The sequence below is a fragment of the Ischnura elegans genome, chromosome 6 (assembly GCF_921293095.1).
Source record: "Ischnura elegans chromosome 6, ioIscEleg1.1, whole genome shotgun sequence".
In the NCBI taxonomy this organism is placed as follows: domain Eukaryota; kingdom Metazoa; phylum Arthropoda; class Insecta; order Odonata; family Coenagrionidae; genus Ischnura; species Ischnura elegans.
The window spans coordinates 50,486,119-50,513,564 of NC_060251.1; the positions used below are offsets into that span (position 1 = coordinate 50,486,119).

General features: G+C 37.9%; 1 protein-coding gene across 1 annotated transcript in view; it reads left to right on the plus strand.

The window, feature by feature from the left end:
- LOC124160636 (doublecortin domain-containing protein 2-like) overlaps positions 1-16,642 on the plus strand; it is a 62,146-nt gene extending 45,504 nt beyond the window's left edge. Inside the window, exon 11 of the mRNA XM_046536548.1 lies at positions 16,206-16,642. The gene's annotated coding sequence lies outside the window, so the exon portion shown is untranslated. The remainder of the gene's footprint in view (positions 1-16,205) is intronic.
- The last annotated feature ends 10,804 nt before the right edge of the window (positions 16,643-27,446 follow it).

Genomic DNA, 27,446 nt, shown 5'->3' on the forward strand with positions numbered 1-27,446 from the left:
GAGGTGGGAGATAAAAAGCGTCAAGGGAGGAAGGAGGAAGTACAGGAAAGAGACAGTTTCATTATTTTTTTCTGGGTGATCACCGCGTCGGTTGTAGTCCTAAGATGACGTTTTCGCCGGCAATCATGCCCGCATCCTCAGGTTAGAGGTGGAAATCCGACCAGATTTGGCCAATATAACCGTCCCAGATGTGGTTCTAATGGACATTTTTCAGGCAATCAGACTCGAGATTGACTTAAAATACTCATGAGTCATGGGCAAAGAAAATATTCATTTTCCAAGATTGATATGAAATGGAAATCTCAAAAACTCACATTTACTGATACAGAGCGAGCCACCACTAGGGTGTATGCCGGGGGGTATTTCTCCCCAAAATGGTCTCTGCAACATAAATGTGAGACCATAATTACATGTGCAATGATACGGCTGAGTTAGCTCTCACCTGGCAATCACAATTCACTTCCGATATGTATGAAATAATAAAGGCCCAGATCTTCCTAAGATCTCAAGCCCAGACATTTATTTTACTCAGAAAATGCCCTTCTTTTACCGTCGTTCTGTGTTTGTACTTATCACGAGAACTGGATAAAGGAAACGTACTGTAGAAAAGAGAGATTTAAGATTTCATTCTTTCCTCGTGGTGTCAGGGATAGCAACACCCTCTCAATTCATGAAATAATGATTGCATGTTCTTTTCACACCTGAATGTTTTGTTCTTACTGTATTTTCTCTATTTTTTTATTCATCTTATCATTATCAAATTTTGTTGTACCTTTATTTCATCGCGGTAAACCCATTTATAAAAGTACGTCTTCTACTTAATACAGCTTATTTTTTTGGCCATGTGGGGAACCTAATGCATCTACATCTACAAATTACCCTGCGAGCCACCTCTAGGGTGTTTGGCAGGGGGTGATCAATCACCAGCATGCAGCATGCATTTGGACTCCCAGGACTGCAGGTGACTGGTCCACCCATGCTAAACACCCTGCTATTTGCACTTAGGGTTATGGTTATCTATATATACATAGTACCCTGCGAGCCACCTCTAGGGTGTTTGGCAGGGGGTCTTCGTGCACCACAAACTAAGTCTACGTAGTGTTTGCGAATCTGATGGTTTCTGGAGATACTTATGGAATTTACTCATTTTGTATGAAAAATTACACTTTTTTCATTAGTAGTAGTATTTGCGAGCTATTGGCGAATGAGTACCAGCATGCAGAAATTTATTCCCCACATTTGCACTTAATGGTTATAAATAATATAATCATATATGTCCTAGTGGTGGTTCTAATTGTCATCTTTCGGTCAACCAGACGCTTTATTGACAGCAAAAACTTAATATGGGGTAAGAAAAGAATCATTTTCATGAGTTGCTACTAGAGGACGTGGAGATCTTAAAAAGACTACGCCTCAAAAGATTTTCCGATAAATCCAACGGTAGAGTTCTGAAAAAAAGCTTCATCTACATCTACATAATACCCAGTGAGGGGAGGATCAATCAGCCGCATCCATCATGCAATTGGACTCCTACATGCACACCAAACAGTCCAAAAAACGTCACGCATGCTAACAAATTAACCTACCATTTGCTGTTAGAAATAATAATAAAATTAATAAACATGCATTAAGGTTTACATAAGTTAGTAGGCTACACTATTAATCATCTATATATTATGAGTTCTATCGCTGCCGTTATAATCTCTTATTGATCGTGGAAAAAAAGACATTCTGAATCTGTTCTACAGTCTACCTCTCTTATTTTATTTATGTGACCTGATCTTCCGTAGTATATTGGCAGTACGTTGACTTCCGTTAGATATGGCTAACTTCGTTAGAAAAGACGCTCATCTTGAATTTATCGAAAAGGTTTAGTCTGTTCTTCAATCCTTCGTCCCGGTTGAGGAATTACGGTTATATACGGTACACAATATCCTGCGACCCATCCCGTGAGGGTTAGTTTAATCAATATTTTACTTCCAGAAGTGAGTAACAATCGTTAAATATATTTCGTTCTACCTTCTGCCTTTGTAATCCTCTAGTGGTCCTCGTTTGCGACTTTATGTTTTGGCTATTTTTCGTGTCTTGTGATAAATATTCTGCTCCCAATTTATGCCTTGACTTAAGTCGAAATTTTTATCATAGGTTTTGTAAAGATATATATGTTGCAAGGGTGTGGGGCCCTTATGAAATAGGACTGATTGCTGAAATCAATAGAGTACGGGGCAGAGCGGCCAGATTCGTGATGAGTCGTTAAGATAAAAAGAGCAGAGTTTCCAATATGTTATGCTAATTAGGATGGAAATATTTACAGGGACGTAGAGCAAAGTATAGGCTAAATAGTCTACCTCTCTTATTTCATTTATGTGATCTGATCTTCCGTAGTATGTTGGCGTCCGTAAGATATGGCTAACTTCGTTAGAAAAGACACTGCTCTTGAAGAGCTCCGCAGCCATGCAGCATGCAAGTGATTGATACCCCCTGCCAAACACCCTAGAGGTAGTGGTGTTTTTACGCTTAATATTTTATTTCCGTGTGGTGTGCATGTGAGGATTGTCTCGCTTACTGGTGATAGCCACTTCCCCTGCCAAACACCCTAGAGGTGGCTCGCTTGGTATCGTGTAGATTTAAATATATTCATTTATATATGAATTATGTCTCATAGGCCCTGGCCTAACCTGCGTACTTATAACCTAAAGGTGTTGCAGAATTTCCGACTAAACTGTAAAGAGCCTTTAGACCGATTGCCATTGAGGAGAACGCCCAGAAAACTGGAAGACATCTTCGTCGTACCGCTGAATTCCTCGACAGGAAGAGAAAGTGGGGCTCGTGACACACACAAAGATGCCATCACCCCCATGCAACGGGTTCCTGTTTCCCTATCTCGCGTTACAAAATCCTCCCTCAGGTAGTCGCGATTCTTCATTCGAGGGGTTGTGGGACGTCGGGAGTGGGGTAAGGTTTTGTTCCCGTGGGCTTTTGCCTCTCCCCGCTTGAAAATCACGCTGTGGAACGTCTCGAGGTTGCCTCGCGTGGGGAGTGGGAGTCGGGAAGGTGTGGGATAATGGATTCGTACGTGGGTGTAGCGTGGCCGGCGTCACTCTTCCAGAGATCCACGGCTGCAGCCAGATCGACTTGCTTGCTCCTAAGCTCGTCTGGGCTTGGTGCGACATCCATTGTGGGACTAATCCTCCCTTCCCCTACCTTCCCCATTCTTCCATCTCCCTCCTGGAATGACCTTAAAGTCTCCTTGGCCTGCAAGTGCTTCAAAGATGAGGTAGGAGGGAGGCAAGGGTTTTGCACCTCGCAGTTCTATCTCTCTCCCCTCCCCACTAGCCTATGAGATAAAAGGGGAAAGCATCTCTCCTTGCCTTCGCCTCGCAATGAATGGGCCGTGGGAATTGTTCAGGGTCTCCTTTATTATTATGGGCAGAGGGTTTTAACCCCCCTCGTAGAACTAATGGTAGGGACAATTCCACCTCAAGTCCTCAAGTTAATGGGCCTGGTGATTGTGAAGGAATGACAAAATGAGGAATGTCTTGGGGGTTTACCTGGACGAGAATTCCGTTGACAATGAGCCAAAAGTCAACCACGTGCTTCGTTGCGTGGGTGGGATTTAAATTTTTAAATCAGTAGACGCCTATATTCGTTACGAGTACAGTATTCCATTATTTAATCGAAATTGTGTCAATTTCTGCTTCGCGAAACTCGTCTCTATTTCATCCGAGAATTAAGGAATATAAACGTCTCCGCGAAATTTTCGTAGTTTTGCTATTATCGTTTCTAAGTTTTAAATTTAACGCATTATTTTATCACCATTCAGAGATTACATATTAATCGCTCCGTAAAATAGTAAAAACTGGAACTTTAATATTTAGGTGAATAACGTGTGGATGATATTATATTGAGAAGAATGGAATTATTAGGAAGTTTTCAAGCCGTGAGCATTTCTTCTAAAGATCCGTTATATTACCAAGGAAAAAGTTGAGGGGCTGGAAGGAAACATACGAAAGAAATATAATTATAGATTGGAAAATAGCTTTAGATGCCATCTAAACACAAAATAGGTGCTATGGTGCTAGATAAATATGCTTTATGCTTCAAAGAATAACATGCTAATATGATTAAATGAGATTTATAGTGTACGCCGTGCGAAGTCTATGTGACAAATAATAGATCAACCGGTACGTGTAACGTCGTCTCCATAGCAATAGCAGATCATGAAAAAGTGTCCTATAATTTATTACGTCGTTGTTAAATAAAGAATATCATTGTGAACTTTCATGTTTCAATCTACATCTACATAATACCCTGCGAGCCACCTCTAGGGTGTTTGGCAAGGGGTGATCAATCACCAGCATGCAGCATGCAATTGGACTCCCACATGCATCAATGTTTATAGGTAGATGATAAATTTTAGTTGCAGATTAATTTGAAATATCAACCGTATATGTAATGTACGGCAGAAATCGTCGGACGATTTTAGCCACTTATCATGCGATTATACACCTCCCAACTTAAAACAGCCATGATACTCTTAAAAAGCGCGTCAATTTAACCGCGATAAACCTATTCCGCTGTGATACCATGTTATCGGAACGCTATGTACCACAAATGACGTCTTTTCCTGCCTATTTTGCCTTCAAAATTTTACTGTTGCGTAGGTACCTTTAAAGTTGATCGTAAAATGCCGCCGATATAATTCATTTTCCCTACTGCCAACCGCTTCGGAGTATCAGATTCTGCAGGAATGTAGACTGGGGATTTTGCTCCTCCTCTCTTCTATCGTGGCTAGTCTGCTTGATATCCAAGGAAACAACGTGGGCGTATGGCAGCGGTTGAAATTAGCCAACTTGTTCTGCATACCCTACATGCAAGGTCGGCTGGTCGGCGATCGCCGAGGGCCCCGAGTTTAGGGGGGCCCGACCAGGGGCGCAGCTAGGAATTAAGGCTGGGGGGGGGGGGGGGGGTTTAGGTGCAACTAATACCGGGGTGTGTGGGTGTATGGGATACCCACCAGGATAATCGGTAGGTGCGAGATTAATAAATTGCGGAATTTTCAGATAAACGGTTCAAAATGGTGAGTTTTACGGCTTTCAGAGGAATATTTAATTAATCCTTACACTATTCTATTAGTAATATTTAACCAATTAAGTAAAATGGATTAAACTTAAAAAATTCTCTGAGCTCTGGGGGGGGGGGTTTAACCCCCAAAACCCCCCCCTCGCTGTGCCACTGGGCCCGAAAACCCTCGCGTCTACCGTGAAGCATATATGAAAGGCGTAATAAAAAAGACTTATTTTACTTAAACCAAAGTATTTTCTGCAGTTATTAATTTCTACATTTTCATTAGTTGCTTTATCGACTACATACTCAGTGTAAAAACATCATATAAAATAAATGTGTCTGAAGATTACGGAGAACTTGACGCATTTTTGAAAGGCTTATCTGAAAAGGTTATTTTCGAGATTTTTAATTTTTTAGTGCAGTATCGAGGAGAAATTTCACTAAATAAATAATAGAACCATTATACATTATTAAATTTTATGAGCTGTGCAATTGGGCGGATCGGAAAAATCGATTTTTTTCAAATCCATCTGGCCCAATGAAAAAAAGTTGTGGGACCGATCAAAAATAAGGCCTGAAAATTTTGAGACCTCTAGGTGAACCCCTGACCCTCGCTCAAATGCGATTTAGGGGGGGAAGGTCGAAATTCAAAAAATATAATACTTTATGGTCATTTCCTATAGATTTTGCCGAGTTACTGTCATTCCAGGACAAAAATTTCGTGCATTTTGACGTATCTGCCACCGTTTAGCCACAAAATGCCTAATTTGAGTCCGCGCCCGCGAAGAAAATATTCCAACGCCCACGCAGCGTCGCGGAAACAAGAGCGGCTGGCCGATCCCTTCCCCTCCCCGCTCGCTTCTCCCCCTCCCACGCCTCGAGTGCAGCAAAATTCATCCCGCGTGTGCTTCTAGCAGGGCGTTCATCTTGGATAATGTAAATCGGAAGATGGTAGAAAGTAAAAAAGGATGCGTCGTGAGACGACCTGTTCCTTATTTGGCGCCTCGTCGGCGTTAAACAAATCGATATTACCAACACTTAAGAGAAGTGATGAAATATTTTTAGATCCGAGAACGCAGGAAAGGAGCCTACGGTCTATGTAGAGGCCTCTTGAGTGGCTATAAAGGTGTGCGAACTGTGCTTTTCTTCCATTATGTGTGTGACTAAATGGATTTAGCGGTACCACAGGAAGACTAAAACGGAACGGACGTACGGAAAATGCAAATAGGCCAAAATTTGAGTTTTATTGAAGTACAAAACTCAAACGCTTTTAAAGGAACATTTGAAATGATGCGATATTTTTGCGTTTAAGTGCAAGAAGGAGCAAAAGATTCCTCTCTAAGGAAGAAGTATTTTGAGAGATAAGCGGACGAAACGAAAGTTGATGGCTGCTGGATTGAATCCTAATGAAACTCGGCAACTGAGGAAAAAAATGGAATCGTCGGAGAGCGTTGAGTCAACATCGTCAATTCTTGTATGGGAAAATAGTATCAAAAATTATCTTCATCAATTCATCCGAAGAAAATTAAACTTACGAGGTATCTGCCGATTTGTTTCTCTACGTTCCTCATGACATAAGCATTAAGGACTAAACGTAAACTGGAACTTCTGCGAGAAAAATGCATCGGGCAACTGTGATAGAGGTATATGCTAGAACCAAGCAACAGCAGTGATCGTCCTCGCAACTTTAGCTGACGCAAAAATAGTAACTTCCAAGTTAGTAACTTCCAAATACATCCAAGGTAGTTTGCAAGAATTACTTACGTATACAGAAAAAGATGGTAATTATTGTGAATACGAAAAGAGAGGTATCGAAGGGTGTCATCAAAGGGCTACATTTTAATGGGGTGAAAGACTGTACTTTTGTCTGATGAAAAAAGGCAAGAAGAATTATCAATGCAAGTGTAGAGGGAAATGTGTGGTGTTAGTTGAAGAAACAGGGACCCACTTTTGGGGGTCTGCCTCCCCCGTAGGAGGATTGCTAATTCAAAAGTTATAAAATCTGCGGTTCTCGATTCCTTTCCGAGTAAAAACTAGATGAAAAAAATTAAAAATGATTTGAATGTGATGGAACCAAGTGAATGCCGCCGAAAAAGGAGGCATCATCCCTCTGCTGCAAGCATAATTCCAACATCCCTTGTAGTGTGGGTAAACTCTTCTCGGGATTTTCACCGGGTTAATTCTTCCATAATGGGCAACGTTTCAAGCTCCGACTCAATCTCAGGGATAAATTATGTTGAATCCCGAGAAGAGTTTACCCACATCATTCGCCGGGAAAGCATCAAATCATATTTCATTCCTTACAGTGGTCTTGCTATTTGCACTAAGTTGACTTAGATTTGCGACATTAACATTGGGAGGGAAATTTAGGGACCCAATTTGCGTTGTTGCAAGGATGCGTTTGACGACCAATCCGAGATTTTGTTAATTGCTGGATTTTAATATAGGCGTAAAGGACTACACACTGATGATATATTGGAGATAGATCACGGTACCTCCGGTTACATCTGACGTTAGCGCTGTGGAAATTTAAAAGTCTATTGATGAATGTTCAAATTTGAAGTTAAATATTCTTTTTATTATACATGCGGACGAGATATTCGTGAAAGAATTCACCAAAACTTTGTTGACAACAGCGAAAGTCGAGGAATGACACTGACATAAGAAATATAGACTGGAAAGCAGATAATTGAGTAATTCTATCGTGATTGTTCCCTCAAAGACGAAGCCGAAACATCAAATATTAGTTAGAGTAACGATGCACTAGGTGTGAATTTTGGTGCATTTGGGGCGCGGTAGAGGCGAGCGGGGAGAGGACGCGAGTGGCCTGCACCCAAAATCCATTTAGTCACAGCTGTCGGACAATACCGGAATAGAAGCATATATCCGAAGTTCGCACACCTTCACAGCCACTCGAGAGGCCTCTTCATAGACCGTAGGCTCCTTTCCTGCGTTCTCGGATCTAAAAATATTTCATCACTTCTCTAAGGGTGCGATTCATAGACGACACTGAAATTGCTCACTTTACAAAGTCTCTCTTTACGGTAAAGTGAGACTTTAGCTAAAGTTCGTTTCAGAGTCGTTCCAAGGATCTCACTTTATAAAGTGGAACTTTAGCTCCTAAAGTCTCGATCATGCATTGAAATTTTTGAGTGTTGGCAATGAACGCTGCGAAAAAGTGAAGAAAAAGATGACACACGATATTAAATGCGTACTTGTTTACATGTTTCTGGCGACTGGGTTTTCGTGTTGTATTTTGCTAAGACTTATTAAGCTGTATTTTCTCGTTTTCTCATATTATGTGCAAATGTAAATGAATACTGCGTCATTGAAAGCTTTTCCCCACTAGCTTTTTTGTACGTTAATGACTGAGTTGGCTGAATAAAAGATCACTTTTAATTAGCTTCGTGCATTGGTAATGCCCTTCGATGTTCCCAGCGAAGTAAATATTCAAATGCTGATATTTTCACGTCATTTTATGATCATTTTCTATGATTAACTGCATACGGTTGTTTGGACTACATGTTAGTCGAAGTTTGATGGTGTACGTTCGTTGAAGGTGGGTGAAATAGTGAAATTCTCTCGCGTTAACTTGAAACTGCCAATTAATTTGAAGATTTACCGATCAGTGGTTGTCTCAGTTGGACGCATATTTTGAATGAGGTATGGGTGTTTGTTGAATTCTTTTGTGCTTACCAATATTTTAATTCTTGGAATGTTGACCTAAGGGGTTATATATTCTAGAGAAATCGACGAGAATGTACAGTCAAGAATATCTATATCATCAAAACCAATGAATGAATGGCCACGCAATGAAACATGTTGAATGTGAGAATGGACTTATATCAATAAATATCTCTTTGTCTACTTTAAAAGATGCCTCGACATATGTGAATACCTAACCCGAGTATCCATTCACGAATTTTGCAGTAAAAAATGTCAGTGAAGTCTGTGATGCTGCGTAAATAACATTTCATAACAATCCTACATCCTCGAAAAAACATTGCTTTGCTGCTGATAATATGGCTATGAAGGAAAGTACGTTTTACTTTTTATTGCTGCCTTTCATGACGAGATCTTATATCATCATTGTAAACATGCAAATGTATAGTCGAAAAACGAAACAGAAACTCGACTCTAGTTTCACAATCACAGAAACATGTTAAGCGTGATATGGAGGCATACGGAAAGAATAACATTACAGCATTACATTAAGTACATTAAGCAAATATTGAATGAAAACGCTTAAAATGCAATGCAAGGTGTAGAAACTAGTATTTGGCTGGCAAAACGATATGAAAATCAAGTCTTTGTTTACGAAGGCTATTGACGCCAATGTAAACAGAATTTTGCTATCATATTCAAGTATCTTTAAGGAAAATTCTAGAATATGAACGTATAAATAACCTAAGAACTTAACAATTAACTTGTATATAAAATCAACATAAATTATGCCAACCTGTTCAACCAATTACTGTGTTGTAATTATCACACGACCGATAGAGTTAAACTTCAAAATATAAGAATTGGGTCATCTCCATCAATACCGACTCGATATATATTCAGGGAAAAGACATATGTTACTTGTATGGTTATTTCTTGAAACGCGCCAGTTTGCTGCTGTGTTCTCACCAAAAAATTAGTTCATATTCATTTCCGTAACCCAAATATCTTCATATTTCAACTTCAATAACAGCCGGTGCAGCCATATTTATTCATCCGTAAAGGACACTTTAGCCCTAAAGTGAGCTCCGGTTGGGCACTTTACGGTAAAGTGACGATTCGGCCATTTTTCCTCTAAAGTGGCGTTTATGAAACGGAAAAAGCAGACTTTAGCCCGGCTAAAGTATACTTTAGCCTAAAGTGCCGTCTATGAATCGCACCCTAAGTGTTGGTAATATCGATTTGTTTAACGCCGACGAGGCGCCTAATAAGGGACAAGTCGTCTCACTAAGCTTCCTTTATTACCTTCTACCATCTTCCGATTTATATTATCAAAGATAAATGACCTCCTAGCAGCTTACGCGGGATGAATTTTGCTGTATTGGAGGCGTGGGAGGGGTAGAAGCGAGCGGGGAGGGGAGGGGATCGGCCTGCGGCTCTTGTATCCGCGACGCTGCGTGGGCGTTGGAATTTTTTCTTCGCGGGCGCGGACTCAAATTAGGCATTTTGTGGCTAAACGGTGGCAGATACGTCGAAATGCAGGAAATTTTTGTCCTAGAAGGACAGTAACTCGGCCAAATCTATAGGAAATGACCATAAAATATTATATTTTTTGAATTTCGACCTTCCCCCCCTAAATCGAATTTGAGCGAGGGTCAGGGGTTCACCTAGAGGTCTCAAATTTTTCAGGCCTTATTTTTGATCGGTCCCACAACTTTTTTTCATTGGGCTAGATGGATTTGAAAAAAATCGATTTTTCCGATCCGCCCTACTGTGCAATTCTCACTTTTTACAGTATTTTTTCTCACGAAGTCGATATTTTTATTAAACTTTTTCTAGTTTTTAAGAACCAGAATAGAGTCAAAATCCATTTCTTGGTATGCAATATCCTAAAATTTTCCGAAGAAGACTCCGGTAAGGAGGGCCCCATCATGAGCCCCAGCCGAGGGCCCCCTATCACCTCAAACCGCCCCTGGAATTATCTATCATCCGCTTTCCTTTAGCAGTTCTCAGCACCTCATTTCTGTCCCATAATTGCCCGATCCAAACCCCCCTATCTTTTTATGTCCGCAAGAAGTTTCCTCTTCCCGCTGCTCATGTCTTGAATTTCTTCATTTCTTTTACTCTCCATTCATATCATAATCACCATTCTCCTATAGACTCACATCTTCAATGCCTCCAGTCTTTTCTCCATCTCCTTCCTTAGCATGCATGTGTTTTAAACCATAAAGCTCCTCACTCCTGATATCTCTTTGCCAGCCTCAAACACATCACACTAAAACCAAACCGATTGTTACCTAAGTAATTTTTTGCCCTCACCTCCATTCAACCGTGAGCAACCCTCAACATTACTTTTGCAAAATAGTGCTTCAGTCTCGGCTATCTACAACCTCTTTTGGAAGTTGAATCAGAACTCCCTCCCATATATTAATTTCAATTAAATATTTTATTTACCTATGTACAGGATAGTGAGAGATTTTAATAATACATATATGCTCAGATGTTGATATTTTTCATCAATCAAACTTTTCATTTAAAAATTCCTTACTGACCCTTTTTTATTTCCTTCCTAACTAGTCTGTATCATTCTTTAGTCCAAATTTCTGTGTGTATTTAATTATAGTTCATTGTCAGTTGACTTTTAACTATTCTGTTTTATTTTTGTAATGCATTTATCCTGTTTTACTCTTGTACGCTTTTTTTATATTATGTACATTCTTTGTACCACTAGTGTGCAATTTTTATTTTTATTTGTAATTTGTAAAAGGGCTTGTGCCCGTAAAATAAATATTATTATTATTATAACTGTCTTCATTAACTTCCTAAGTCAGCACCTCTCCTCATATATTTGATGGACAAGTTATCGTATCTAAATTTTTCAGAACTTCAAATTGAGTGTTGTCCATAATCGTCATCACTGGTCAAAATTCCTAAGATTGGTTTGATGCAGCTCTCCAGTCAATTCTCCTATCAGCTAATCTTTTCACACCTACGTATTTATTCTCTTTCACATTTGTCTTCACCTGTTCCATGTATTTAGTTTGAGGTCTTCCTTTTTCATTCTTACCATCTACTTATCCCTTGACGATTGTCTTCATCAGACCATCGATGTCTCAAAATATGGCCTATAAGGTCGTTCCTTCTTCTTGCCAAGGTTTTCATTAGGCTTCTCTTCTCTCCTGCTCTTCTTAGGACTTCTTCTTTACTAACTTGAAGGTTTGTAGACATTGACGGTTCGTCTTATGATTTATATTGAATTTTTGTGATTTTTAAAAATTTCTTTGTGCTAAAAATATTAACAGAATCACAGTAACTAATTGGGAAAACAGAATTTAGCATATCTTTCTGGGCTCATAATTTCGTTGGAGGGTATATCCTATCAAGGATTCTCAAAATAGATAAATATCACCTTCCTCCAGTTGTAATCAGTGATAATCAAATGTGATTCTTAAACTCAATTAAAAAGCCAACTAAATTCATTTGTACGATATGTATTTAATTTTGGAAGGGATATTTATTTGTTATGGTACAGAATCAGCTTAGATTGGCTACATCTCTATAGCTAAAGGAACAATTTACTTGGAGCTGTTCTCTTTAAATAATTTTCAGGTAGAGAATTCTTTATTACCTCAGGGAAATGTTTAAGATTAAGTCAGAAACCACTCAGAAGATGTTTCGCACTAAGAAGTATTCTTTGCCTTATCCAATTCCACGTACAACTGCCTACCAAAAGTCATTTTTCATTACGGCGTCTAAATGCTGGAATTCTCTCCTTGAAAGTTCATAATGGAAGGGCTTCATTTATACATTAAAAAATGAATTATACTAGCCTCTGTTCGATGGGAAGCAAAATTAAACTTACTGGGCTAAATAAATCACAGCATACATATTCTGAATGTTGTACAATTTAAATCCTTGTTTCTTTGTTATCGTATTATTATCTCTGTATCATTCTCTTATGTCAAATTCTTTACTTCTATATCTATTTTTTTGTATCATCAGCATCTTCGTTGTTTTATTTTTCTATCAGTCTTTTGGTGAGCCAATTTCTTCTGACTTGTAAATTCTCTTTTGCTCCAAGGGTGATACTAAGTGTATAATAAATGTATAGTCCAGGGATGGCTTGGGGTGATTGGGGGCCCTCGGCTGGGACACATTATGGGGCCTTCCTCCCCATCCCAGCCCCCCTGGAAAATTTTAGGAAATTGTATGCCCGGAAATCAATTTTGACGCCATTCTGGCTCTTTAAAAAAAAACTAGATATGAAAAAATACTACCTATTTCACAGCTTATGCACTATAATAATGTATTATGGTTCTATTAACTATTTAGTGACTTTGTTCCATGTGATTGCACTGTAATCTAAAGAAATCTCAAAAATGACCTTATCGAATAGCCCTTTCAAATAAGCTCTAGGTTCTCTTTAATCTTCTAACACCTTTATTTTATTTATTTTATATGATATTTTCTACCTTAGTATGTTGCAAAGAAAGCTACTAATGAAAACGTAGAACTTTATAATTACAAAAAATCTTTGGTTCTAAGAATCCTGTTCTTTTTCTGTAAAACCTTTCATATAGATACACTTCACAATAGACGCGAGCATTATGGGGGCCCCTTAAGCTCGGGGCCCTCGGTGATCGCTGACCAGCAGACCTGGCCAGACCGCCCCTGGTATAGTCTATTCTACTTTACCATATGTACTGCTCATAACCCCCCTCCCCTCCTTCGCAAGTTCCTAGAATCGCCGCTGGTTCCTATTATTAAACAGATCATTCAAATATTCTATGTATCTGGGACCCTTTCTCATTTCATTGCCATCCTCCCATTTTAAACCATGTTTAAAAATTAATCTTTCTTCAGCATGAAAATTTGTTCCATATTTTAATATAATTTTTTCTGTATCAATACATTAATATTTGTGAATTAGCCTTCATTTCAAGGATTCCTCAACATAAGAGGTGGATTTAGATAAATTTTAGTGAGGGGGTTTGGTGCTTCCTGGGATCATGAGATGTATGCAATACACAATCAACTAATCAGTTGATATATTTGGGTTCTCTGTTTGAGAAATTTAGTAATTATTAATTGAATATGTTGTTTTCTCTTAAAAGGAGCTTTTACTTTGGAGATAATTCAGCCAGTCGTCAGAATCTGACACTAGGCTTCAAAAAGTGTACTTTCATTATCTTTTTCTCTCTTGTACTGCTAAAGGTGGGAGAGATTTTTTTTCTACCCCTCACCCCCCGTCATACCTCTCCTTAACGAATCATTGATGATATGTAATCTCTCACGTATATTTATGCCACTGTGTCAGTAATTCTCTGTAAACCTTAGAATGGCAAAATTTATATACTCCTCTCTTTGCCATTCCGAGGATGTTCATAAAGAGATTCCTTTGTTCTTCGAAGGACCTGTATGAAGTTGTGTTGTTAAGCTTTAACCACAACATAATCTTAAATTTCAAATGGTTGGAAGTTTCACAGAATAAAAGTAGTCAAGAATTACAGTAAGTTACCCTAATGGCTTAAAATGAGAGAATTCAAAAGCTTCGGTTTTTACACTCTGAAAAACTTAACCTGGACATTAGAAAACCGGACCAAAATGTGACACAATGGGAGTTTAATAAATTTAGAAATCAAATTCCCTCTTCCACAGCCAGCCATTCTGTTGGTATGACTGGCCACATTAGTGGGAAATAGTTGTAGAATCCACCCACCCATAGCTATATTCTATGCTGTAGATTTCACAGAGTAGTGTGTATACCTCATTTTAGCTCAGCAGAGACTCTGTGCGTGAAATAAAGACTCTTTAAATGTGAGCCTCTATGTTAATGGGATGTGACTGGCTTGTGGCTGCTTATGGCCCACAATTATATGAAGATAATAAGCAACATAAGAATCATTGTCAATCCTCAACATATGTTTTTGGTAGCCATATTGTTACAACAATGGGTTTGATGAATATTTACCAGTTGGGCACCTGGGTAGATGGTTGAGGAATCTTTGATACCTATGCATTCCATTTTTTTGTTAATCTTGATTGCTGCTTGGAGGGACTTCAGTTTTGGTATATTTAGTGCTTGTTACCCAAGGTTGCTGATAAAGTCAACTATGAGTCTCGACTATCTCTATGAGCTTTAATCATGTTTTATTGATTTTAGAAAACCATATTTTATTGGTATCTTGAATGGTAAATTTGAAATTTTTTTCTGGATCCCTACTTTTTTCTGATTCCCATAAATCTTATTTCACATTGATGGTAATACCTACCATGTGAAGGGTCCACGCTAAAGGGGTCTACAATTCTGTTGTCCAGCATTGGCTCTAGCCTAAGAAATAATTACTGCAGAAGAAAGTAAGCCTAAGAAATAATTATTGTGTGCTATCCCCTGTACTGAAATCTTAGGGTCCCTTTACAAAGTGTTGCTTTGTTGCAGTGTTGGTTTTGGGAGCTCAGAGAAATTTTCAAGTTTAATCCATTTTACTTAATTGGATTGATGTTACTTATAGAAAAATGTAAGGTTGAATGAAATATCCCTCAGAAGCCATAAAACTCACCATTTTGAACCAATTATCTTAAAAATTTCTTGGGACGGGCCCTCGCACCTCCAGCTTACCCTGGCAGGTATTCCATACCCCCCAGATCCCTACTATTAGTTGTGCCTAAAACCCCCCCTAGCCTTAATTCCTAGCTGCACCCCTGCCTTTGCATAAGGATCCTGAGATGCACCTATAATTGTAACAATATCCCTCTACCTTGTTAGTTCCTTTCAGGAAATGCTGCGTTGAAAATATTTTTCGCTCAAACTTTCACTCCTCCTACTGACAATGAGTACGTGAAGACAAAGAGTATGTGAAGGAAAATGTTCTTGTCCCGATCATATATATTGGATTTGTTACGTGATTGTTGGCCTGATTTGAATTACCCATGGAAGGCAATAGCCGTTGGGCATTAGATTGGGCCAGATAACCTCGGATATAACCTCAGCCGGTTATGGAAAGGGTTCCTGGCCCAATCTAATGCCCAATGACTATCGCCTTCCATGGGAAATTGAAATCGGCCCAACATTGGGATAACGAATCCTATATCAGATCATAACGAGAATGTTTTCCCTCTCATTGTCTTGAAAACGATCCCAGTAGGAGTGAAACGCTGAGCAAAAAATGTTTTCAATGTAGCATTTCCCGAAAGGAACTAACAAAAAGATAAAAGAAGCTGCAAAAATCTTCAGACAAAAATACCCCTACCATTGGTACTACTCTGAAGTACCACTGACTTAGGCTTGTGTGATGGGGCTCTTTTAAGACTTCTTCATTATGTGCCTTATTGTGCTCAGTAATGTAGTTTCACCTCAATAAATGTATGTACAGTTTAATATGATGAAGAATAAGGTAATTAAAGGCATCATTCTTTTCAGATGTCCATTAGAGGTATTTAAAAAAAACTAATATTGTCTTTATCTGTTTTTACAGGAAATAGCAGATAAAGAAATTGCAGCACAACCAAGGGATGCTTCGTATGTAAGACTAGTCCCAAGGTGTGCCCTTACATCTCGCCCCCGTGGAACAGTGTATAAGTGGCGTCTGAGTCGAATCGTTTTTCGTCATTTGGCAGATTACAACAAACTGTCTGGAGTGCAAAGGGCTATGTGGTGATCTGTCTAAATCCCGTGTGAATCAAAATGTTTGCAATAAAATAGTTATGTGGAGAAAATGGGAGGTACAATAGTGCTGCTCATTTGATGTGTCCTTGAGCTCTTGATAATGATTACTGTGTAATTGGAAACATTGTTCTGAACTTATGCTGTAATTTGATTTGTGAATGAATGCATTTCACTAATATTGGCTCTGGATTATCATTTTCTGTAGTTTGTTAATAAATTGTTAATTTAATGAACTACTAAAGAATCTATGGGATTACATAATTCCAAATAAACCCAAACATTAAACTCCCAAAATTGCCCTAAACCCCTCCCATATTCCCTTACCCACCTAACCCCCACAATGCTCGGACGGAAACTTCAAGAATGAAGCCACCTTTAGTATAAGAAACAACCCAATTCCAGAAACCCGGAGAAGACAGCTGATTGGCTGGGAGCTCAGAGGAACACCATATAAGAAAACTCCGCTTGGCTTGGCCTGTTAATTTAATAATTTTAGATTTTCATGATAGATATTGAAGTAAAATAATTATTTTAAAAATATCTCCGAGCTTACGAGTAGATAGTTGGGCGTAGTATACATGAGTGGATCAATAAGTAACCCACAAAAATTTATTTAGCCCAAGGGTGCACAGGTATGAAAAAAATTAAGATATGCATACTATTTCTCAAGTCACACAACACATTATTCTTGGAGTGACAGAAGTCAGCAATCACCCTTCGCAAAGAATTCCATATTTATGAATGCTGTAAAATTGCCTCAGCAAATTTGACTTTAGCGTTGAAAGCAAAATGTTTGCCATCCATTATGTTTTCCTTAATTGGTTTGTAAGGATGAAAGCCATGCTGCACGATATCACCACAGCAAGGACCACTTTGGAACTTAATGATAGCCCTTCAAGAATTGCTGAAGACTGTATGAATAGTAGCAGTACCATCATGATGATTCTGCAATCAGCATGTTTCACATTCTTACACTTAATTTTTCTATGATTTTTTCTCACATTGATTATACATATTTACCCCAAGACAAGGCTAAAAAAATCTCTGTTATTCAAAATGTAAGAATAAAATGACTGTTGTTAAGTAGTTTTTGGCTCCATCACTAGAGGTATTGCAGAAACAGAAATAGAAATTGTGTACTCGCTGGGTCCCCCGGATGCTGACTGACGGACACAAGGAGCAACACCTTGACTGTGCTCGCAAATTTCTTCAACAATGTGAGGGGGGAGGTAACAAGCAGAAGTTGTTGAACTCTATCGTCACGGGACAGTAGCGGATACAGAAAAAACTCAAGGGGGGGCACAAAAGACACCTTGAGTTACCTTTACTTTCATCGTAATAAAAAATAATCAAGTCACATGCAAAGTTTAAGAGGGTTTTAATTAAAGTGATTATGTAAAATACAAGACAATGCCATCTGATGATATAAAAAAGTAAAAATTGTGGTTGTATAATGTTTGGCAATACAGGTGGTGCGCCCTGTGCCCCCCATCTGTATCCGCCACTGTCACGGGATATGAAACGTGTGTGTTCCATTGCACCCCCGCAACAAAGCACTTCGGCGGCTAATGCTTTAAGAGCGACGACGAAGTCCAAGCAGAGGTCACACGCTTCCTCAACGGATTGGCGGGAGACTTCTTCAACTTAGGGATAGGGAAAAGCTGGAACACCGTCTTCAAAAGTGTGTTGAAAAAAAAATGGAGACTAAGTTGAAAAATAGGCAAAAGTGTAAGCTTTTCAACGATGTCAAAATTAATAACAATGAACTAAGTTTTCTATTTGTAAAAAAATATGGGAACCTTAGTTTTGGTACAACCCTCGTAACAAGGGGTTCCATGATCATTCTGAAACAACCTTACAGTAAAACATGAAGCACAGTAAAGCAACTGTGATAGAAGACGGAACCGTCAAAGATAAAGAACAATAGTACTAAACAATTCATCGGTATGATTTGATGAGGCTGGGGAAGTTACAAAATATTGGGCAAGAAATGGAGCATTGACATATGTACAGGTGTTATGCATGGTCATTCCAAAGGAGATTTTGTACTGCTGTATTAATGCCTGGTTAATAATCAAAGGAAGGAGAATGACAGACGTAAAAGAGAAAACTAATACGAAAGCAAAAACAACTGTGAGCGTGATTAGTTTCCCCTATTAATATATGTACAGTAGATACATGTACGAAGGCCATAGTGTTTAGAATTATTTTCATTAGAAGTGAAAATATAATGCAGTCAGAGGATTTTGTGAAAACTAGCAGCAAGGAGGGGGGAGGAGCTATTAAATGCTTTAGCTGTTTTGTGGAGAATACAACATTGATACAGGGATGGGCACCCCTTGTCTGAAGCATGTGAGAGACTAGCTTTTGTGGGTTTAGAGTGGGATGTTATTAAGGGGTGGCAGATAAGTATTTTTGTAAGCAACACCCAGTCCATTGTAACATCTTTGGGGTGGTCTAGATCAATGAAGGGTTAATTCATTCGAATACATCCTCACCATGTTATTTTGTATTTAAAATAAATGTTATATTGAAATGGTTAGGAAGTACTCTAGTATCAGTAGATGGATAGAAAGAGGTGCGATATCTCTAAGTGGAAAGCTGTAGAAAGCTTAACCTCTAAAACTTTTCACCATTTGGGAAGGCCTTAACACACATACCCCTGCCTCCAATCGTTTGGAGTTTTCCATCTGCCGGGCTCCCTAGCTTCCAGACTTATCAAAGCATTGACCTGCATTGAAGTTTAAGCTAAATGATTTCCCCTGCTTTCTCAGAAACATAACTTGCAGTGTTAAGCCTATACAGACTTTTATACATATGGTACAGAACTAATTTAAAGCATTTCAGGCTCCTAAAATTTACCCTTCAGCTTTGCCACAGGGGAAAACTGATTTAATGCAATATCAAAAAGAGCCCAATGCATCATGAGGCAAGGGTTGAGTTGAGAATGGTCGATTAACAAAACCAAGCAAAGATAAAATGAATAATTAGGGTTTAATTAGTTTAGGGAATGGTAAATCAACCTGGGATAGCAATGCGGAAAAAAATGATGGAAATGAGTATGGAAATAAATAAAATTGAAATTATGACTGTAAGCTAGTAAGTACTTAATAAGAGTACTTTTCTATTTTTTGATCATTCCCACCTATGTTCCTGGTGAATCAAAAACCAAGTACTGTTCCACAAAATTCAATTTGCTGTCGACTAGTTTCAATGACTATAGCATCCCTATCCGACAAGTTTGTCTTGATAATGACGCCGTTGAAACTAGTTGACAGCAAATTAAAGTTTGTGGAACAGTACTTGGTTTTTGTTTCACCATGAACATCTCATTGTTCCACCAAGTAACACCCAAATCAGTTGATTTTAACTCCACCTATTACAAACCTCCATAGAATTCACTGCTGCAACCTTGCCACCATGAAAAAATTAGCCAATTTCAAATCCGTATTGATGGTACTGTATATCCAAGGATAATTGATTTACAGTGAAGCTGAATTTCCCTTCCTTGGTTCTGACTGCAGTGGAATTCATCAGTGGGTCCCAGTTACCTATATCCCAGTCAGCACACAGAAGTATATAATATGTATTATTTACTTTGAGCCAAAGTAAATCTTAAGTAAATGATACGTATTGCTTTGATATTGAATACATCAATAATACGTCCATATGTCCCACTTTATTTTGTAAATAATACGTATTACTAATACGTCAATTTACGTAAATGATATACATAAATAATACGTCAATGATATATGTATCTGGAATGTAAATTTTCATCCAACAACATTGCCTAGATCTCCACATAATATCCGAAGTTGCCGCCAAATGCCATCTATGTAATATCCTTTTGTATATTACCTAATATCCAATTTTCATCCAATAATATTGCATGAATATCCAAAAAGTATCGAAATTAGCAAAACAAAAACTAAAAACTCTGTTCTGGTGGCAGTATGTATTTAGTGCAATCATGGAAGTACTAGTGCATCCATTGTGCCATTTAGTGTGAGGGACAGCTTCAGCATTTTGAGGCGTTTACATGCATTTGAGAACATCCTGTCTAGGAAGTAGAGAGCCTTCATCAACATAATGTAACATGCTAATGTGTTTTGCATTGTTCTGGAACTCTGTGGGAACACTTACCAGTTTGTTTTAGACTTCTACCTGACAAATAATTGAATAAAGAATAAAATCAGTGAGATTCTGGTTTAACATGGTCTACGGAGAAAATAGAAAACACATAGAGTGCTGCTTTGACAAAACAATTTTATTTAACTAAATATTACACATATTTTTACAAATATACCACACAATCTCAGAAATATATAAGAAATTGAATTCATTAGACACAACAAAGGGGCCAGGCCCAGATGGTATTCCACCTCTGGTGCTTAATTATTGTCAAGAGGTTTTAGCGGATCCTCTCACGGAATTATTTAATCAGTCTATCATCAAATGTAAAAAAACGATCGTATTGCATGAGTAAATTCAATAAGCATAGTAAGTTAAAAGTCAGTTCAAGAAGTAGTCAGAATTTCGATTACAAATAAAACCAGCCAAACATTTTCTGAATATTTTGATAAGTGTTGATAAATAACAGATACCGTAAGAAATGCCCTTGTTCAATATATACGAAAAATAAAGGCCAATAGGATCAATATCAATGTTTTTGCCTGATCATCCTTCCTTAAGGTCAACAGAATCCATGAAGAACCAGCTCACTTTTCCTCGTATTTCTTCATAATTGGCATTTGGAAAATTCTTTCTTACTACACCTGTGAACAATATTAGATAAACACTTTATTAAAATCTATCAGTGATACATCTAATTTGTCTAATTAAAGTTAGTCATTTTGTTAAAAAGTAATCTCTATTAATGGGATTTTCCCTAAAGCTATATAAATGCCAACAGGGCAATTTCATCTCAAATCAGGCAGATTGCGCAAAATCATGTCAGGTGACCATCACCGATTTCTCTGAAATTTATATATGTGAAGCAGTATTCTTATGATGAATAATGATGCCTTTATCTCAGCTCAGAACCGAACCGTCATAAAGTTACCGTCCTTTGAACATTGCAGTGTCAGGCCTCAAATTCAAATTTTATCATTCTTTACACAAGTTAATCTAAACAACATAATATGGCTGATTTTCCAGTTTCAACCAAACATACAATTGACATATAATGCAGAGCTAAAAAAAAACTAGGACTAAGGGCCAATGCTGATGCATACTGTTGGCATCCTCTTCCTCATAGTGCTCAATCAACATTGTGCTCTCATTTTACTTGGATGATGATAAAGATTGTTCTTGTGTAACTCCTTATCAGCAAGATGTGTTCACTGCTATTGAGAATCATTCAGACAAATTCATGGCTGAAGTTTAGGATTGAACCAAGAAAGGTGTGTATCACCACTATATCCGTAAAATAGAAAGGGAAGCTATTCAAAAAGATAATTTGGTAACACTAATTGGTGTGGCATTGATGCTTCATTTTGACTTTTACGAGAATTAGAGTGTGATTCTTCCAGATTAAGTACAACCCTATCGCTGGCAAAAAGTACAGATATCAATATTTACCTGTATGGAATATAATAACTAAGGTATGCAGGCACTTCAGATGATTTCTCACATGACACTGCACATGCTTTTCTTAAGATGAATCATATAGAAGAACAATAGTGTAAAAAGATATCATATGGAGAAGTAAATCATATATATTTCATAAAAGTCAGCTGCTAATTAAAAAAACATTTCAGATATTTGACTTGGGGAAAGGTCTTAAACGGGAAGCAAGTCATAGATGGTTGTTCAGTGCAACTGGTCATGAGTAGGGGCCATCTGATGGAGTTGTAGGAATTGGTCAAAAATTATGTCACAAACTAAAACCTGAGATATTTCAACTGTGGCAAGTAAATTTAAAAAAGTCCTTTGTATAACATGTGAGTATTTCCTTGACTTATATCAAACTTTTGCATTTAACGCATGTTAACCTAGCCAAATAGGGTAATTTACTGCATCAAAGAAAACGAAAGACATTGATTGCGATTCGTTACCTACCTTTAGTGCATTCATAATATGTTTACAATTTATTTGATTTTTCGAAATCCCTGTTTAGACAAATGTCAATGGTCAATTTTAACCTCATTTGAAAAAGGTCAGATTGGCAGCGATGCGATGCCACTCCATGTGACCTCACAGGGACCTAGATGCTATACGAGTATATAGGAGTTTTATATCATCTGAGATTACCAATGCACGCATGAGGCACAGAGCTCCGGGAAACATCCCATAACAATCACCTATTAAAAATGTCTTTAGTCAGAGAGTTTCCTTTGTTTGATAGGGTATTAATAATCCTTATTTAAACCAAGCACTACCTGCGAGAAGGGAGCTCTACGCTACCGCCATGCTCGGCAGCAAGCAGCCAGAGGTAACACGGGCTTTTTGCAGCATTCATACTCAGGCGTCGCGTTTTCGTAGGCTTCAAAATTTTAACTTTTCATTTAATTGCAAAAACAGATATCACCATTTAAAAATCTAAAAGCATGAAATATGCACTCTAGGAGTAATAATCGTTCGATTTAGACAATAAACAATAATGTGACTACGTAGATTTCCGCGGTGTTCAGGTTCCAATTTCTCCATATTTCCGGTGCAACCGCGTCGGTTTGTTGGTGATGACAACAGTTTCGCTGGCACTGCTGCCAGCGTCTTCAGGTCGAAGATGATGCCGGTCCACGATTTTCGTCCTCCTTATATAGGGGGTCAGTCCCGCCAGTTGTGGCTGCCGCTCTCCTATTGGTCCGCCTAATGAGCCTCCTCCAATGGGCATCCAGATGGTAGCCGTCGTCTCTGTTAAAATTGTCCGTCCGGGCTATCTCAATGGATTCGCGGATGAGTCTGGGAAAATATCTGCCTTCTTTCACTATTATCTTGGCGTCGTCAAACTTAATGTCATGTCCCGGGGTCCAGGCGTGCTCCGATATGGCAGACAGCTGGAATTGCCTGTTTTTCGTTGCCCTTCGGTGCTCTTGCATCCGTATCTTGAGTGAACGGCAAGTCTCTGCAACGGCAAAATCACTGCAGTGTCTTTAGAAGAGAATGACATTAGTGTCTTGCTTATACATCCACAAGGTCCATCGAATTGTTTCACATGGCCCAAAGTAGAAGACTTATGTGAAGTGCCATTGAAAAATACTCTGTGCAAATTGCGACTCATTCACAGTTTCCAGCCGGTAGCAGTGGGTGTTTGCACACATTGGATGCCGTGGAAGTAAACAAGATTGAACTTGCTTTCACTCAATAGATGTAACCAATCATTCAGATATGAACTTTTCACTGTTATGAATGCTAAGTAGAATGGAACTTCATTTTTTATCCCCATGAAGGTATGCAATCTTGGTGTAAAAGAGTCGAAAACATGCCTAAATTTGACATGCCTTAAAACAAAAAGTATAAAAATACTACCTTTTTTATTTTTTTAGTTGAAAGCAGAACATTTAAACTACCCCCTGAGAAATTTTAAAGAAAATAAAAGGTGGCCTTTTTTTGGTAATAAATTGTTAAATAATGACTAATTTTTATTGTTTAAACAAGTCCTATTTGTTTATTATTGCTTTAAATGACTTTCAAGTTATGCCATAATGTGCATGAATGAATTCTCTTCAAAATGAAACAATAACCACTGCATTACAGGCCATGGTTCCTTAGTAATCAGCATTTATGTGATTTTCCATTTTTTACTGTGAGGCCTGACACTGCAATGTTCAAAGGAAGGTAACTTTATGACGGTTCGGTTCTGAGCTGAGATAAAGGCATCATTAATCATCATAAGGATACTGCTTTCACATTTATAAATTTCAGAGAAATCGGTGATGGTCACCTGACACCCCTCTGCCGATTTGAAATGAAATCCCCCAACAGTCAACAAAGGAAATTTCGAAAAAATCAGTTCTAAGTGTAAAAATTGACAAGTTATTCACATTGAAAATTCGAAGTACTAATTTGATGTGAGAATTTAATTCGCAATAACTTAAAACCAATGTGTACAAACCTAAAGACTAAAATACCCCTTCAACAAATATGATTACCCTACAAACACAAAAAGGATCAAATCTGTATTTTAGGGAGATTTCATAATACATCAAATCTAGATTTCCAAATCCTTTTTAAATACGGATTAAATCTGTTTCCGAAGTTTCTGCGCCACTAGCGGCGCTAGCGTCGGTGACGTAATTTTTCAAAATGGCCGAAACATTAGTGATGAAGTGTGAAAGTGTGTTTTGTTATTGTTACTAAACGACTAGATTTGACCGACACGAGCTGCATATGGTTTATTTGCTCCATTATCTGTTATATTTTTCCTTTACATCCATCAATTGCATAAGTATCGTATTTGCACCTCACAGTAACCTGGATCTTCCGTATGTAGTGAACTTTATCATTCAATATACATGCATAGTTTTTTTTAAACCATATTCCATTACGTTGGTGCACATTTATGTATTACGTTGGTTCATTATGAGCTTCATTTTATGACTGTATCGTAATGTTTCAATTTGTAAAGTGCCTCTGAAAATAGTAACGAGGGATGGTCTTGGCAACAAAAACGACGACGAGGAGAAATTTTTCGTTTCTCAATGTTATTCGGTGGGCTTATTGAACTCTGAACTCCGTTTCCATAATTCCCTTCAGATTCCTTCTTTTGTACCTGGTTTCTCCATTAACTTTTTTCTTACTAAGCCCATGGTTGAACTGTGCTTTTAGTGTCCTCAGGTATGTCAACTTCAATGGCTTTGTTATTATGAACCTGTTTTCTAACTGAACCTTGCAATGTAAAAATTTTATCATTTCTCTCCCTAAAAATTCACTAGAGTGACCGTTATTGGGCCCATGGTTGAACTGTGACTTCAATGGACTCACTTATATTGACTTAAATGGCTTTGTTTTTATGAATCTGCTTTCTATCTTAACCTTGTATTATAAGCATTTAACTCTGCCGTGAGTGTCGTCATGTTTGTTGATTTCAATGCCTTTGTTTTTATTGATCTGCTTTCTCCCTGAACTAGTACTTTAAAAAATTATTTTATATTGACTGCAAAGCCTTTCACTTTATCCACCTGCCACTTTTCTATGTAGTATATTGTGTTTATCTTTCCTCCCTTTCTGGCTGCGGCAGGCCAGTGCAAGGGGCAGGAGGAGGCAAATGATGCTCAACATCAATTAGATTCATAGTAATTTGGAATTCTATATAATGATAATAAAAAATACTTGTGATTTTTTAATAAAGCATCAATTACTCTATCTCATGTTTTTTAATCCATATTATTAACCTTTTTCCTCAAGTCAGTGTATTATTGTGAAGTGGCTACTTAATGCATTTTTCCACCTAAAAATCTATGACATTGATAAGGGCACATTAAAAGCTAGTTGAATTAATAAATTATTAATTTCATTGTAATTTGAAATGCTTGGAATTTGTATGTGATATAAATAGATATTTGTACCTTTTTAATAAAATATCAATTATTATGAGTCATGTTTTCTCAATCCAAATAAACAATCTTTTTCCTTCAAGTCAGTTTATTATTGCATAGTGGTTAGTTAATTTTTAAAGATTTTGCTTATTGGGTGCTTGATAATATAATTCTTGTTGGAGCTAAGGGGTGAATAGGTAGAGATCTTATTGTGGTGGTCAGAGGGTTTTCCCTTCAGGGAAGCTTCCTCAATTTATATCATTAATTGTAACGCAAAGGTTCCTTGATAAAAGTTCAAATGAAAAGCAGTACTACAATGTATCCCAGGAAAATCTAGATACTGAAATCTGTATTTAATCCCTGAAAAATCTGTATCGTGGGGCGAGATATTACATGTATTAAATCTAGATATAATATGAGAAAAAGAGGACATAGCAACACCTTTGCAACAGATTAAATCTAGATATTATTGAGATTTCGTGGATTTCAAAATACGTGTTTAATCCAGATTTAATCCTTTCTGCGTTTGTAGGGTACATTTTGAAGGAAGCTAAACTTATGACTCGACAGCGAATTTAAAAAATGGAATTAACTTTAAATGACTCAATAAATAGTTAAGCCGGGAAGTTTTTCTTCGTAATCCTCCCACCATTCAGTGATAAAATGCGTCAAGCATAAAAATAAAATTAAGTTTAAGCATATGCAACGCAATCCACAGAAGATTGATTGAAAAGATGATTGACTGAGCTGTCTCAGGAAGTGTAAGAAGGTTGAAAATATTAAGAATACGCTTCACTTAAAATAAAAATTGTTGCAATGAGCAACACTTCTACTTACCCAGATTCTGGTGAAGGAAGAAAAAAGAGAACTTCAGCGGTTGATAAACTTTTGTTGGAGAAGTTTCGAAAAAAACAACACTACAAATTTCGTTGTAACGGTAGATGATTACGCAGGTGCTGGTGAAACAGGTAAAAGAAGAGCTTTAGAGGTTGATAAACTTCGGCAGGATCAATTTCGCTAACGACGAACACAACACAGTTAACGTAACATCAATCGTTGCAGCAGGTGGTCGTCGAAGTAGTTAAGGGACGCATGTGCGCCATGTGTGTATCGATGGAAATCGACTATTGGTGGAATCGACCATCGATGGTATCCCAAATCGATAGGTCGAAATCGCGGGCGGGAGTCAATCTTGGCATTCAAAAAATTAAGTTTCGCCTTACGACTTGAGGAATAAATCCCACTGAGAAATATATCTTTTTTGTGTCATCGCCTCAGTCGATTAAAAAGCACGAGTGAAATCACATTTTGAAAAGCATTCTTCTTTATGAAACGAGGGAAACTTTTCATGGCAGGATTTTTTTACATCTTAAGGGAATTGATTGATCTTTGAATAAATCTGCATTTCATAGCAACCCAGGCGGACAGCGTTCTTGGATGTTCCGAACAGAAATGATAAAACAAACGTGGTAGGCATTTTCTCGGGCGTTCACCTGCGTTCCAACACAGCCCAGTTGGATAGCGCTCATGAGTGTTCCAGAACAGAAAGGCGCAAACACCATAGGTAG